Below are 15359 nucleotides of genomic sequence, written 5' to 3' on the forward strand. Positions count from 1 at the left end.
AGATAGGAGCAGCCTCACATTCACAAGCCCTGTCCCCATGGGGGACTTCAACCACCCTGATATCTGTTAGAGGGACAACACAGCAGGGCATAAGCAATCCAGGAGGTTCCTGGAATGCATTGATGATAACTTCCTTCTCCAAGTGACAGACGAGCCAATGAGGAGAGGTGCTATGCTGGACATTGTTCTCCCCAACAAGGAGGGGCTGGTGGGGAATGTGAAGCTCAAGGGCAGCCTTGGCTTCAGTGACCATGAAATGGTGGAGTTCAAGATCCTTAGGGCACCAAGGAGGGCACACAGCAACCTTACTACCCTGGACTTCAGGAGAGCAGACTTTGGCCTTTTCAGGGATCTGCTTGGTAGACTACCATAAGACAGAGCCCTGGAGGGAAGAGGGGCCCAAGAAAGCTGGTCAATATTCAAGAATAACCTCCTCCAAGCTCAGGAGTGATGCATCTCAACAAAGAGGAAGTCAGGCAAAAATGCCATGAGGCCTGCATGGATGAACAAGGAGCTCCTGGACAAACTTAAACACAAAAGGAAGCTTACAGAGAGTGGAAGAAAGGACAGGTGGCCTGGGAGAAATACAGAGAAATTGTCCGGGCAGCGAGGGGTCAGGTTAGGAAAGCTAAAGCCCAGATAGAATTAAATCTAGCCAGGGATGTCAAGGGCAACAAGGAAAGCTTCTATAGGTACATCGGTGATAAAAGGAAGACTAGGGAAAATGTGGGCCCTCTCTGGAAGGAAATGGGAGACCTGGTTACCCGGGATAAGGAGAAGGCTGAGGTACTCAACAACTTTTTTGCCTCAGTCTTCACTGGCAAGTGCTCAAGCCACACTGCCCAAGTCGCAGAAGGCGAAGGCAGGGACTGGGAGAACGAAGAACCGCCCACTGTAGGAGAAGATCAGGTTCAAGACCATCTAAGGAACCTGAAGGTGCACAAGTCCATGGGACCTGATGAGATGTACCTACGGGTCCTGAGGGAACTGGTGGATGAAGTTGCTAAGCCACTATCCGTCATATTTGAGAAGTTGTGGCAGTCTGGTGAAGTTTCCACTGACTGGAAAAGTGGAAACATAACCCCCATTTTTAAAGAAGGGAAAAAAGGAAGACCTGAGGAACTGCAGGCCAGTCAGTCTCACCGCTGTGCCCAGCAAGATCATAGAGCAGATCCTCCTGGAAACTATGCTAAGGCACGTGGAAAATAAAGAGGTGATTGGTGGCAGCCAACATGGCTTCACTAAGGGCAAATTATGCCTGACAAATCTGGTGATCTTCTACAATGGGGTTACAGCGTTGGTGGATAAGGAAAGAGCAACTGACATCATCTCCCTGGACTTGTGCAAAGCATTTGACACTGTCCCACACGACATCCTTGTCTCTAAATTGGAGAGACGTGGATTTGACGGATGGACCACTCAGTGGATAAGGAATTGGCTGCATGGTTACACTCAAAGAGTTGCCGTCAATGGCTTGATGTCCAAGTGGAGACCAGTGACAAGTGGCGTTCCTCAGAGGTTGATACTGGGACTGGGCGCTGTTTATCAGTCATCTTTGTCAGTGACATGGGCAGTGGGATTGAGTGCACCCTCAGCAAGTTTGCTGATGACATCAAGCTGTGTGGTGCAGTTGACGTGCTGGAGGAAAGGGATGCCATCCAGAGGGACCTTGACAGGCTTGAGAGGTGGGCCCGTGGGAACTTCATGAATTTCAACAAGGCCAAGTGCAAGGTCCTGCACATGGGTCGGGGCAATCCCAAGCACAAATACAGGCTGGGTGGAGAATGGATTGGGAGCAGCCCCGAGGATGAGGACTTGGGGGTGTTGGTTGATGATAAGCTCAACATGACCCAGCAATGTGTGCTTACAGCCCAGAAAGCCAACTGTATCCTGGGATGCATCAAAAGAAGTGTGACCAGCAGGTCGAGGGAGGTGATTCTCCCCCTCTACTCTGCTCTCGTGAGACCCCACCTGGAGTACTGCGTCCAGCTCTGGGGCCCCCAACATAAGAAGGACATGGACCTGTTGGAGCAGGTCCAGAGGAGGGCCACGAAGATGATCAGAGGGCTGGAGCACTTCTTCTATGAAGAGAGACAGAGAGAGTTGGGGTTATTCAGCCTGGAGGAGAGAAGGCTTTGGGGAGACCTTATAGCAGCCTTCCAGTACCTGAAGGGGGCCTACAAGAAAGCTGAAGAGGGACTTTTTACAAGGGCATGTAGTGATAGGACAAGGGGTAATGGCTTTAAACTGAAAGAGGGTAGATTTAGATTAGATATAAGGAAGAAATTCTTCACTGTGAATGTGGTGAGGCACTGGAACAGGTTGCCCAGAGAAGTTGTGGATGCCCCATCCCTGGAAGTGTTCAAGGCCAGGTTGGATGGGGCTTTGAGCAACCTGATCTAGTGGAAGGTGTCTCTGACCATGGCAGGGGGTTTGGAACTAGATGATCTTTAAGGTCCCTTCCAACCCAAACCATTCTATGATTCTATGACTTGTCACTGCCTGCCAAGCTGCTGCTGAATCCCTTCCTCAGCTCACAGGTACTTTTAGCCTCCCTGACAGCCCAAGGCAATGCGGGTTGCCATTAAATAAAGCCTTGCAATGAAAGGTGCTGCCCTTTCACCTTGCAAAAAGTGTGTGTGTGTAAAAGACCAGGGATCGTCCCTGGCATACTCCAAATGCACCCCAACACTGCACACCGAGCATGAACAACCTTGTCCCATGCACAGCCCCAGTGTGTTCACAGAAGGGGTTGAAGTGCAGAGATGTAGATAAGCTGAACCAGATCATGTCTGTGCAAACAGGGTGGGATCTAATGGGGGTCTCGCAAAATGGGGGAAGCCTGTCTGCAGGCTTTCAGCTAGAGCATGCAGCAGGGAGGCAAAGTACTGACTCCGCAGGCAGCTCTGCCAGCTTCAGGCTTTGCAGCAAATTTTGCCTTTGTCATTGCCCATGTGTTTACAGGTGGACAGGGGACTCCTGTATTCTAGGAGGCAGTTAGAAAATGCCTTTCAACAGCAGTCAAATTCACCCCTCCCCCCCCCCCCCCCCCAAAAAAAAAGAGCAAGCCATAATTACACCCACACAGCTCTCCACGCTGTGCTAAGCTTCCCCCCCCCCCAACAGAAATGCACCCGCACCAATAGAGTGGATATATTGATTAGAAGTCCCCCAAAATGAATAGATCAAGAGAAATCTGTCATACCCCTGCAGCAAGGGTGAAGTGCTTTTTAATTAAGGACAAAGAGATGCAAATGTCCTGAATCATCACAAGCAAATAGCAAAATAGCACCTGTCAGAATATTAAAAAACAAGCACTCAGCGTTCCCTTGTGATCAGCTCGAAGGAGGCCTTGAGTTAAAAAAAAATAAAAATTCCACCAAGAGTTGAAAAATGTAACAGGCTGAGAGCAAGTGAAGAAAATGGCTCGACAAAAACAAGTGGGTATTACTTGCTGGTGATTTTGTTGCGGGAAGGTGTCAGCACGGCCGACAGACGGGTCCGGAGCATCCCTGGCCCCAGCGAAGCCTGTGCTGGACCCGCTCGGAGGCTGCCTGAACGCCTGCCCTCGGGGATGGCACAAGGCACTGCTGACCTGCCCAACCTGCCTGCGGGCTCCTTCCCATGAGCAGCAAAGCCCTGCTCCTCCCAGGTGAGAGATCCCTGCCGCGACCCTACAAAGCCCGTAATCACGAGCATTCAAATAACCCCAGTCAGCTGGGAAAAAAAACAACTTAATGCACACTGAAGTGCTTTGCTGCAGGATCAGCCTCGGGGTCTGTTCCATGCAGATTCCCTCGCCTGTGTCAGACCTGCCCGTGCCAAAGGAGAGGGGATTTAAGTCTTTCTGGGTAACGAAGGTGACAGGGTTGCATTTCAGAGCTGTGCGACAAGACCCTGTAAGCCATTCTCCTCCTTGCTGTGCGTTTGTTTGTGAGGCAGCCTGGGAACATGCAGGAAGAGTCCTGTACATGTCCAGAGCCTTTATTATTAGGATTGATTACAGGGAAGACTGGCTGGAAAGGATGTCTGGATGCTGATGCTGCTGGGGAGAGCGGTCTCAGACTGATCAGCACAGATAATTATTTTCCCAGAATAAAAGGGTTAAACAGGGAGGTTTGGGGAATTCTTTTGCATTTTGGATGTTTTCCTTGCTATCGTTGCTTGCTTTCACCTAAAACCATTTGTGTTCAGGTTAAAAATCCAGACATGGGGGGACATGGTGCTGTGAGGCGCACCCCACGCATGCAGCCTCCCATCTGACCTCCAGCTGCTGGGCTGCACCCTAAAACAGCAGCCTTGAGCACCCCCCAGCTTAATGACACAGCTGAGGCCACTGCTGTACCGGGGGCGGGAACGAGGGCCAGGAAAGGCAATGAAAAGAGCAAGTGTTGGGAAGCACTGCGAGAGCCAGCACAGCCCAGAAGCAGTGACAAAGGGCTGTGGGGCTGTGAAAGGAAGGCAGAGCGAAAGGGATAATAAGCCTGGAACAACAAGTGACAGACAGATGCCTTTGAAGGGGACGTGGATATCTTGGGTCTCCTGCCTGACCTACTTAAAACTCATGTAATCTGATGAAGGAGCATCCTCTGGCTCAAAATATAAACTTTGCTCCTCTTTATTTAAATTCCTTCCCTCTGCCACCCAGGGGTAGGACTGTGGCCAACAGTGGGGTGCAAGGCACTGTACATATTCCATAGGTCCCAGAGTCCTGCAGAAGGGCCCCCAGAGAGGTTGCTGGGCTCTTTTCCCATGAGAACAGGCTGTGCGGCAGCAGAGGCACTAGCACAGAGCCCAGAGGGACAACACTGGCATTGCATGGTTTTCTAGCAGCCTATTTATGAACAAAACTGCACTCCCTGGGGCATTACCTATCGGGCAATTATGGGATGCACTGCTGTCAGGTAGCCATTCCCAGTGCGAGCTGCAGAAAACTGCACATCGGGACCCAAAAGTCAGGGATCTCCCATTAGCTCCTTGTATATGCGTGATTTGCAGTCAAAGATTTTTCATTTTAAATGAACTGCAAATCTGGTGCACAACGGAGTCCTGAGGCATCTAAACAATTGGCAAATTTAGGCAGAATTTGGCAATTAGTTTAAGTGAGAAGAAAAACAAACAGAACCACAATCCGAGAAAAAACAGCTGCAATCAAAGCACTTTCTTCAACCTGTTTTGAAATAAAATGTTTTGCTTAAGAATGCCAAAATGTTTCATCAATCCATTTTCTAAATTAAATGCTTCAACTTTTTCCACTTCAGCACACCATTGTTCATTTAAAACTTGACTTTCTTTAAATAAAAAGGGTAGAAAAAGAACCACTGTTTTGGTTTGAACAACATACTGAGAAGACAAGATGAATTTTTTTCATTTTTCCTGTTTCACCAGAAAGCCATATTAAAAAAAATAGATGCTTTGATTCAATCTGAACCAAATTTCATCCATTCCTCACTGTGCTCCAGAGCAATTTCCATATCTGCAATGTGTATTCCCTGGAGAGCTGCTCTCGCTGCAGCCCCAGCCTGTGTGCACTCTAGGCACACACAGCCAGAGCCAGATAAGGGGATATTCAAGCAACACTCGGCCAGTTTTGTTCAAACAACTCAGCAGTGATCAGGTATCTGGCATGGGGCCAGCTTTGTGAGAGAAATAGTGACCGCTGGTGGTAAAACCCCAGCAGAAATTAAGACCCCTAAGCAGTGAGATGGCCGAGGGCAGAGCAGAGGGAGCGGACAGCATGGCCCCACTCCCGTGGGAAGCCCAGCAGCAGTGCGTCCCCAGCTGAGGTGGGGACAGTGTCCCCAGGCAAGAGCGGCTGCCACCAGCCCGGACTATTGGGCTATAGCCAGGGACACCACATCTCTGCTCTCATCCTTCCTGCAAGAACTACAAAACCAGGACATGCCAGGGGCTTCTGGAGCCCCAGGTCTTCCCATTGCCACATGCGGAGCAAGGCAGGTTTGGTGAGAATTCCCAGCAGATCAGAGTAAGACTCATAATACTGTTTTATCAAGGGCTTTCGTCAGGCCCTTACAGCTCCCAGCTCCTTAAGGCTATAAAATTTCCAGCTTATAGGCTCTGGGACTGTATGAGCTATTTAGGAACCTTCATATGCTTTATTCAACTTCCTTGCTTTGGTGGCAAAAATGTATGTGGTTTTAAAAAGGAAAAACAATTAAATTAAAAAACAAGTCATCACAGAAAGCTAGCAAGCTGTATGTCTCAGTAGCACCATCAGAATTAGATGAGTTTGTTCCCTTTGTGGAGATAGGCCTTGTTAATTTTCTTGGCAGGATCTCCCATGTTAAAGCAACAAGGCAAATGTTTGCTTTGACTTTTCAACAGTGTTTGTGAACCCTGAGAAGCTTGGGGAAAAAAAAAAAGATAAATTCTCTTAATCTGAAATGCTATACACACTAATTTTTGCAAAGCTCAAATTTAGGGTCAAATTCGAACTGACAATCTCCTTGAAGGAGGAGGAGGGGCAGAAGATAATATTTGGTAAAGAGAATAGAAAGATGCGACAGGCAAAGTAGATTTTTTTTAAGCTTGCAGGGAGATACTAAGCTCAATAATCAGACAAGAAAGGCAATGAGCAGCTATCAAAGCAGCAGCCGTTTTAAGAGCTGTACTCATCTGAAAGCGACTTTTAGTTCTTGTGAAAACTGCCGCCTTAACAGCTGTCCCAATTACAGCCAGCCGGAAATTTCCCAATAAACCAACACTTTTTTCAGAAAATAATTCGCTGAGTCTGAAATACTCCAAGTTGGCTGAACTTTTGTTGAATCGAAAAGCAGAGCTCCAACTGGGTCCGGCGCTCAGCTGCCAGGTTTGCGCTACAAGCGGCAGTGCTGATGGAAAAGTCAATTTTGCTGAGCAGCTGCAGGCACCAGGAAGCGCCTGGTTCCCATAATTTATGTTTGGGATTTGGTTTGAGTTAAAAAAAAAAAAAGATAAAAAGGCAACAGAGTTCCTTACATACTTGAACTTGAGCCAGCCAAATTTGCTCATGCCATGCTCCCATATGCCTGACCCGTTTTAGGATCTGGTGGCTGGATCTGCGAGACAAAAAACCAACAACCCTAAAGTGCTGCGGAGAGGCCAATGCTGGAAGTGGCTACTGCCAGGAGAGTCGGCTCATGGCTGTGCCTATGTCTGCATGACCCTGAGGCCGGCAGGTCTCCCGGGGTCTCTCCTTCCGTGGGGTAGCCCTAGCAGAAACATCCTGACACCACCTTCCTTCTCTTTTCTTTTTTTATTTTAAGTATAGCAAAAGCAATGACTACAGTAGTAGTTAGGGGTTTTTTCAGCTACATCTTTGAAAACTGATGTGTTACTACTGGACATATCACTGGATTTGTTCCAGCTGCCTCATTGCATCAGAAACTTATTAAAAGAAAGAAAAAGTCAACAAGACACAGTCTAGGAGACCCTGTGCAAAGCTTCACATGAGCATAGAGATATTTTAGCTAGCTGTATTTAAATTATATTTTAAAAAAATTCATCAGGCAGGGAAACCCAGACTCCCCTCAACCACCCTCCAAGGGTCTGCCAGGCTCCGAGGCAGCTGCCGGGACCAGAGGAGTCCCTGGGCCAAACTGGAGCTGTGTTTTCAGGGGAAAAAAAACCAGTTAATGCTCCGTGCAACTCCTGACCAGCAGGGAAAAGCCTTTCTGTGAGTGGTAATGATTAATTACTAATGATAATTAACCTACAACAACAGTGGCACTCAGAAACTAGAGCAGAGGCACACAACCCATCACGTGCAGCTCTGAATGAAAACAGAGCCCCTGCCCCAAAGGGATTTATTTTTAAAAATGCCTGGAAATGATGACTGACAACTGGAGTTTTTTCCCCACACCAGCGCTCCCCAGGGGTGGTTCGCAGGGCGCAGAGCCCGCTTGTAGGTAGCGACCTCCCTTCCCATGCTGCCAGATGTTGCTCATGGAGGGGCTCTGCAGGCATCCCTGCAGGTCTCTGGTGCACCAAGCCTCCCTGTGCCCCAGGGAGAGGTGCTTTGTCAGGGGCCCACTGCCTCCCCATCACCAGTCCCATCTGGTGTCCATCACTCACTGGCCCCATCACTGTGCAGGTGCGGTACCAACACTGCCCAAAGTGCTGCAATTTACACCAACAGAAATGTAGGGGTATGGGGCTGGAACTTGAAATTATCCCCCTTTGGTCCATTAAAGTGATGCTAAGGGCTTCTTGCTAAGGGCCCTCCAAAGCTAGAAAAAAAAAAGCATCTGCCACATTCTCCATTTCATCTTGCAAGCTGTGAGATCCCACCCCTCTCACTGCCTATCCCTGCTGACAGCCGTGCTTCCTACAGAGCAAATGGGCTTGAAACTCTGTGATCAAAGTAATTTGCATTGATTTCCATGGCCTGGTTTCTCTGCCTGGATTCTCCCCATCCCTGTAGGTGCCCTGCCCCTTTGGAGCAGGAACACCAGTGTCTTGCTTATTTGGGGTTTTGCTGTATCCCTGTTTCCTTCCCAGATAAAGAAAATATTGGTGCTGGATACCAGTGTTTACCTGCAGGTTTAGCAGCACATGCACCGAGCTGCTTTTGCTTGACCCAGTCTCAAGGTAGAAGCAGATGTTTCCCCACACACTGTTTCCCAGCCAGCTTTCCCATCTCTGCTCCCTCGCAGGTCACGTCAGCAAGTCGCCTGTCCCCTGGCTCTCTGTTTCCTACCAGACCAGCTTGCTTGGCAGCCCCTGTTCATGCCCTCTAACCAGCCTACCCCCTCAAAACCTCTCAAAGAGCTCAGCCCCCAATGGGCTTTGCTGTAGGGCCAGTTGCCCCAGTGGGTGGCAGCCCATGCCCCCAACTCAGTCACTCCTGAAAGGGCTGTTTCTGCTTTCTGTCCTGCTCAGAAAAGGACCATAACAGCATCTCTCACTCTGGGAGAAGAGAGGGTCTCCATGGCAGCTAGGAACTGCACTAGCATGACAGTAAGACTGTGCAAGAAACTTGATATTTTTTTTTTCTTAGAGAAAATGCTTCTATTTTTGACAAAAGGCCTTTCTGAGGTATGAAACCTCTTATGAAACTTCTCCCACATCAGTGCTTTACATAAACTATTTTTCTGTAGTTGTGTTATTCATTGCACACATTTTACACCGGTGTGAACTAGTTTATCTCCAGAGAATGGAATCCAGAGCCTGGCTGTGGGGCAGGGCATCCTGCAAGCCACATCCTCTTCAGGTCATCTTGTCCAAGCCATGCCTATCACAAACAAAACTTCAGCCTCATGCAACTCCTCCAAACAGGGCAGAGCCACAATACAGAGTGAAAAAAAGGGTCTCACCAGCATGAACATCACCTTTAGCCATGCAGGAGGAGAATGTAAATGGGCCAGGAAACGTCACACAGGTGCACCCCGAGTCACAGCCTCTGCTGGTGGGAGCTGCAAAGGTGAACGGCATTACACATGTGGTCCCAAAGAGCACGTGGCTCTAGAGCACATGGGGAAGATGGCCAGCTACATCCTCATAAGGATTAACAGTGAAGAGCCTTTCATTGCATTAGTATCACAGCCTTTTTTTTCTCTGAGCCTGAGATGTCAGGCCTGATAGTAGATAGTTTGTTTCACAGCAGATGTACAGCAATAGGTCAGGGGAACAAGTGAAAATGCCACCTTTGAGGGGAATTAGATCATTAAAATGTCACAGTAGTGCCTCGGGAAGCAACTGGAGATTCCAGGGGCAGTTTCTTGCTCTGTCTGCTAGGAAAAATAAGTAACACCTGCCAAGTGAGACTAGGCCTTTCTCTTCTAAGAAGATTACTATTTTTTTATGTCACCATTGTTTCACACCACTCTGCCAGCAAGAGAGTCATGATCTCATTTTCCATTGCCACAAAGTCTGATTTTGGGGGGGTAAAAGTTTTCCTCCAAGCCCGGACTAAAGGATAAAGGGAGTGCTCTGGGGACAGTAGCACAGAAGGGAAACCTATACACCACCCCACCTCCCATCACATCTGATGAACATTACATTAATGGCAGTGCTATGCTAGGGTTATTCCCTTTTCTAGCTTTTCACCCTCAGTGCATCTTTTCCAGCAGCAATTTGACTCTGTGGGTCTTTGTTTCTGCTCCCTCAGCCACACTGCTATTGCTTGCCATCTAAGTGCCCTAGAGATTGCCAGACCCTCCTCCCATCATGTGAAGAAGCATCATCCATTGAAAAATATCATGGTCTAGGGCTGTTTGCAGCTCTGAAGCTGTTTTGGTTGGAGCCTGCAGGGGATTTCTCAGTGCTCAGCTCCCCAGCTGTGTAATGGAAGAAATAATCCTTATCTTTAGCATGTACCCTTAGCACTGAGGAACACTGTGCTGCTATCATCGACCACTGTCCTTGTTAGAAATTTTCTTTCCAAGTACACACAGGAGATCTGCACAATAATATAGCACATTTTAGAAGAGGCCACAGTAGGTAAAGCCAAGTCCTCACTGTGCCTCTTGCCCCACTCCCGGTGGCTGCCCAGAGGAGATACTAAGGAAAGGGGCAGGTATACAGACAGTTCCTCCCTTTCCAGGAGGACCCTCCATGTTTCAGCAACTCATCTCTCATGAGTTGCCATTGTCCTGTTGTCACCTTGCTTTACCAGGCTCTTACTCCCCCCTCTCCCTTGGCAGGGCTGGGAATTGCTTCCCACACCAGCTCAGGATGGAGAAGCAGAGCCAAAAAAGACTTTGACTGCTGTCAGGCTACCTTCTCTAGGTAGCCAGTCACAGGACAGCTGATGGCAGCAGCTGCCACACTCCTGGCTTTTCTCTGCATTTCTCTGCTTCTCCTCAGGAGGACCAGTTCCACTGCGAGCCCAAACCTTCCCAAAACTCAGAGCACTCAAGCCCTAGAAGTGGTGACCCCTTTGCTCTCCCCCTGCACTGTGCCTCAGTGCCTAATTGTTCTAATAGTTTTTCAAAGACTTCATTTATCTTCTGCCATAATTCAAGTCTTTGTTCCATGCCATGGTGCAGAGGGAATAAAGCAGAGTGAGGACAATGAAAAATCAGACACTGAGGGCAGATGACTCCTTCCCTTTGACCATGCACACAAGGAAAATCAAAGCTACCTGGGTTTTTGTTTGTCAACACCAATCTGGTCCAGGCGAGATAATAACCACAAATGCATGGGGCTGGGGTGCAAAGAATGGGAAGGGAGCACACTATTGTGGCTGGCTGAGTGGTTTGACTGCTGGCAAAGCAAAGCCTTTTGTCCACTGATTTTTTTTCCTTGCAGATTACTTTATTGGTTACCTTTTGTGTTTCCCCTCTCTCTTCCCAAGCATCTTATTACTCCATTTGGAGGATATTTCCAGAAGTCTAGGGGTGGCCAGAAAAGTGTAGTTCAAAGAAAGGGCTTCACTGATCTGAACCCCCACTTCTAAAGGGGACATTAACTCTGCACTGGAGTCTGACTGCATCAGTTGAATTCACCCTGGCAAATTTTTAACTCTTTGCCTGGTACTTTTGATGAGCCATTTTCAGCCTGTCAGGCACAGATTAACCGTTGGGTTCATCTGTCTGCAAGGTGATCTCTGTGCTGCAGGGTCAGCCAGTGAAGCTCCAGCTAGTCCTTTCCTGTCTTTGACTGGATGATGGGATGATTTTTTAATCAGAAGAATCACAGATGGCAAATAAGTGAAAAAGTTTCAAAAACCCAAATTAATATTTATGCTAAAATTCACTGTCCCTTTTGTTTGCAACATACCTGTGCATCAGGGGGACTGTGATTGTTTTGAACTTCTCTGACCAGCTCTAGCCCTGAGCACAGGAAATAAGCTAGGAAGATTTGGAATCATGCCACACAAACAGGTTCAAGGCAGGGAGACACCCAAGAACCAGAATGTATTCACAACTGAGACTTTGATTCTCCAGTCCTTCTGATGTTTACAAGGAGCAGGGAGAGAGGGGTTGTTTAACTTTAAAACTCCAAAATGGCCTTGGTGTCCACAAAGGTTTTAGAGAGTGCTTGCAACACAGCAGGAGCCAGGGATTAAGCTCTAAATCCATGTTTTGTCCCTGAAAAGCTGTCCTGATCACTAATAAAGTGAACTCCATGCACTCAGGAAATATTTATCTACATCATTAAAACTCCCTGCTATTGTTGGGCATGACTGGCAGTCAGCGGCCAGGAGCAAAACCGCAGAAGCCCTTCAGCCGGAGCTTGAAGTGCCCCTGCTGAGCAGAGCAAGGGCAAAGAGAGGGCCAAATAGCTAGGGGGTGCCAATGGGGACAGAGGTGCCTCATCAGAACTGTGACAGCATCATTAGCAGCCCTGACCAGAATAGCAGGGAAGCTGGGATCAGGGCAGAGGGCCACCACCAGTGCTGCAGAGGGAGGCTCAGAGACAGCATGTCCATGCATTGCCACTGCCCCCACATAGCTCTCATCTGTCCCCCATTTATGTAAGCTTCATTTACCTCAAGTGCTGCAAACAGAGGAAAGAGCTGCAGCGTGACAATACTCCTTCAATCAGCTCCTGCAAAACACAGCACTTTGCAGAACAGGCTCTGCTCTTCCGTAGTTCCTTCCAGGAGGCGGGGAGCCCTCAAGTGCAACAGGTTGTGACTCTGCAGCCTGTAAAACCAAGGGAAGAGGTGACCAATCCCTAGAGGGGAGGGCTACGGTCAATTCCTGCTACTGAAATTTTGGCTGGGAAGCCACTTTGCACAACCAGTGTGAATACCACAACCCAGGCGAGACTGTTAGAGAGCTGTAGCCCTTTCAGACAGTGGGAAAGCAAGGGGACCGAGCCTGTATGCCACATGAGAAGTCCTAACATGTTCTGGGGTTTCCCAGGCTGATGTGAACCCATTTTTTGAAATGGTGTCCTAGAAACCATCCTCTGGTGTGCTGCTGCAGGAGCACTGCACATCCCACTGGCCACGGGGAGATCCTGGCACATGGGCACAGGAACTTGGGGGCTCTGCTTGGAGGAAACATCACCAAAGGCACTCCAAAAAACCCCGAGTCAGGCACCAAGCAGCAGGCACACAGCTGAATAGCACTGGACCAGTACCACGTTAACCCTGTGTCTTTGGGCACTGGCCACATGTATGTCATGCTGCAGCTCCCCAGCACTCAGTTTTTGCTCAGGAGCTACTGTACTCAGAGGCATAGGCAGAAGGAAACACACTGCACCTTCATCCGCCACAGTCAGCACAGCTTGTCCCAGCCAGATCACTGGCTATGCCCCCAGAGCCATGACTGAGATACTTGAGGTGGGATATAGTGCATAAAGTTCAAGTGTATAATTGTGTGAGGCAGGCAGAGGACAGACAGGCATCGAGGCTTCATCTTCTCTTCTAATGCAAGCACACAAGGAAACATCAAATGGAAGGGGAAAATCATAGCCCCCAAACCTAAATGAAGTGGTTCTTTATACCACAATTAAACCAGGAAACTCCTTTCTGCAGGAAGTTGTGGACACAGTTGATATGAGTTCAAGGAGCAGCTGGACCAACTCACAGAACAACAACAATCCATCAAGAGTTATTAGAATAGAATATTTTCAGTTGGAAGGGACCTACAATGATCATCTAGTCCAGCTGCCTGACCACTTCAGGACTGACTGAAAGTTAATGCAAATTATTAAGGGTGTTGTCCAAATGCCTCAAACACTGACAGGCCTGGGGCATCAACCACCTCTCTAGGAAGCCTGTTGCAGTGTTTTAACACCCTCTCGGTAAATAAATGCTTCCTAATGTCTATTGTAAACCTCCTCAGCGCAGCTTTGAACCATTCCCACATGTCCTATCACTGGGTACCAGGGAGAAGAGATCAGCACCTCCCTCCCTACTTCCCCTCCTCAGGAAGCTGTAGAGAGCAATGAGGTCACCCCTCAGCCTCCTTAACATAAGGATAACATAACATAATTAAACATAAAGATGTGGCTTTTACAGGCAAATCCCTGAGCCACAGATTGCTGGAGGCTGGGAGACTACCCTGGTGAAGCTTTGCAAGATGCACAAGAGTGAAAGAGAGCCTAAGATTATAGGAAGCATCTGCTGTTTGACTGCTATCAGAAATTGGACACTGTTTAGACAAGGCTTTGGGCTCTCCCAGTATAGCAGCTCTTCTGTACCTGCAGATTGTGAGCCTAAACACTTGCACTAATGTTGGGTTAATTTTAGGAAAACCTGCCTTTTCTCCTACACATAGCTGGGCAATATTTTTTCAGCAAATGACTTATTTGCTTTAAATAAATGCAATTTCTAGGCATCCAAAGTGATGCAAAAATTCAGGTCAAATTCCCTGAATAGCTTCTGCCACCAAAAAAAGCAACAACCACTCTGAAAGGTTGAGCAAGTCACATGGAGAAGGGTTGGAGTCCTTCAGAAACATGCCTTTTTCACTATTTCCAAAATGCTTCTATTTCAGGCACTTCCCATATACACCAGGGATAGGCTCCTTGTGAGCCCAAGAAGCACAGACCCAATTTGCTGCTCCCCTGCGTTCATATCCCCCCAGAGCTCTCTCCTCACCACCACACTCCATCCCGCCACGGGAACCTGCTCTCACCCTGCCAGGGCTGGTGCAATTCACAGAAGCTGCTTTGAACTTCCATCAGGCTGGAGCAGGACCCTGAAGAGGCACAAGATTGTTCCAGCTCTGCCACAGTCCCTGCACTGGCTGCAGTCCTCTGCAGCCTGCACTCCAGGCCCCAGAGACCCCTTTGCTTGAGCCATGTCCTAAATAGTCTCCACATGGTGCCTCTGTTCCTGCAGCAGTTGTGGGGCTCAGCAAGCTGGCACCTGGGCAGTTGATTTCTACAGGCCCACCTGGGTTTCATCTCATTATCCCCCTCCCTCCCCAAACCACCAGTTGCAGCTGAGCTGAAACAGCTTCCTTTCCCACTTGCCTTGAAGAAAATGACATTTTCTGTGCAAGAGTTAAAGTGCCAAGGGATTCTTTTAGCTTTGGAGGAAAATTCCCCTAAATGGCCAGCCTATTCCAGGCAAAGGAAGAGACACAGCATTTCAGGGGCAGTATAAGTTATGCTGAAGAGTGTTTGGATAAACACTGCAACCCAGATCCTGGTAACAGCAATGCACCAAGTTCTCCTTTCACATACGTTCTTGCCAAACAACTTCACTCACAGATTCTTGGTGTCTCCTTGGAGAATATTTAGGGGGCTACAGAATCAAAGACCCTTGACCAAAGCATTGGCTGGATCCAGATGCAAAATGTTGACTTTTGCAGTATGCCTTAGGGTTCAGCCTGATTTTCACTTTGAAAGGAATTCAGCACTATAGAGCTTTTGCTGATTTTACACAGCATCTCTAAACTGGGAATCTCTCTTCAGAAGCCCAGGGCTTTCCAGCTGGAAATGTCTCCCTACAACCC

This window comes from Mycteria americana, chromosome 10 (genome assembly GCF_035582795.1).
Source record: "Mycteria americana isolate JAX WOST 10 ecotype Jacksonville Zoo and Gardens chromosome 10, USCA_MyAme_1.0, whole genome shotgun sequence".
NCBI classification, from domain to species: domain Eukaryota; kingdom Metazoa; phylum Chordata; class Aves; order Ciconiiformes; family Ciconiidae; genus Mycteria; species Mycteria americana.